Here is a 621-nt window from a genome sequence, read left to right as displayed (position 1 = left end):
GCTCATCTTTGCCGTGGCCTGACTTTGCCCTGTGTGTTTTAGGGGGAAAGTGGCCTTTCTATTCACAGTTGGGATGGGTGGGTTTTTTACTATGTTTTCCAGGATTTGCTTATACAATAAGCTGTTTTTTGAATGATTTATCTGCAAGCAAAAGAACTCCCTGTTCAGCTTTTCCTGCTGCCTTATTTATTGCATTCCTACAATGTAGCATTCTGGGATTGCTGGTTGATGGATGTATTTGCATTTTGGAAAGTTTGCTGTAATGTGAAGTTTGAATACATTTTTCCCATATGGTGTTATAGCGGGATCACGATTTTATATATTTTTGAACAGAAGTAAATGCCTTTTAACCATTGAGAGTTCAGTGTGTTGGATGGTGGTTGTCACGAACATAAGGTGATGTCCTTTTGCAATTAATTTGTTACGTACTGTTATGTTTGTAGTGCATTCTGTCACCTACAGGTGCAGTACCTTTAGAATGTTGACACAACTCACTGCTTTTAAAATATAATGTACAAACTTAATATATTTCAGATAATTATTATATACAGCAAACCAGATCTGAGTGAACACATACTAGTGAACATACGTCCTAGTTAACACTACTAAATAATGTGTGTA

The sequence above is a fragment of the Cetorhinus maximus genome, chromosome 12 (assembly GCF_964194155.1).
Source record: "Cetorhinus maximus chromosome 12, sCetMax3.hap1.1, whole genome shotgun sequence".
Classification (NCBI taxonomy): domain Eukaryota; kingdom Metazoa; phylum Chordata; class Chondrichthyes; order Lamniformes; family Cetorhinidae; genus Cetorhinus; species Cetorhinus maximus.
The sequence above is the reverse complement of the archived record's forward strand: the minus strand, read 5'-3'. Positions refer to the sequence as shown.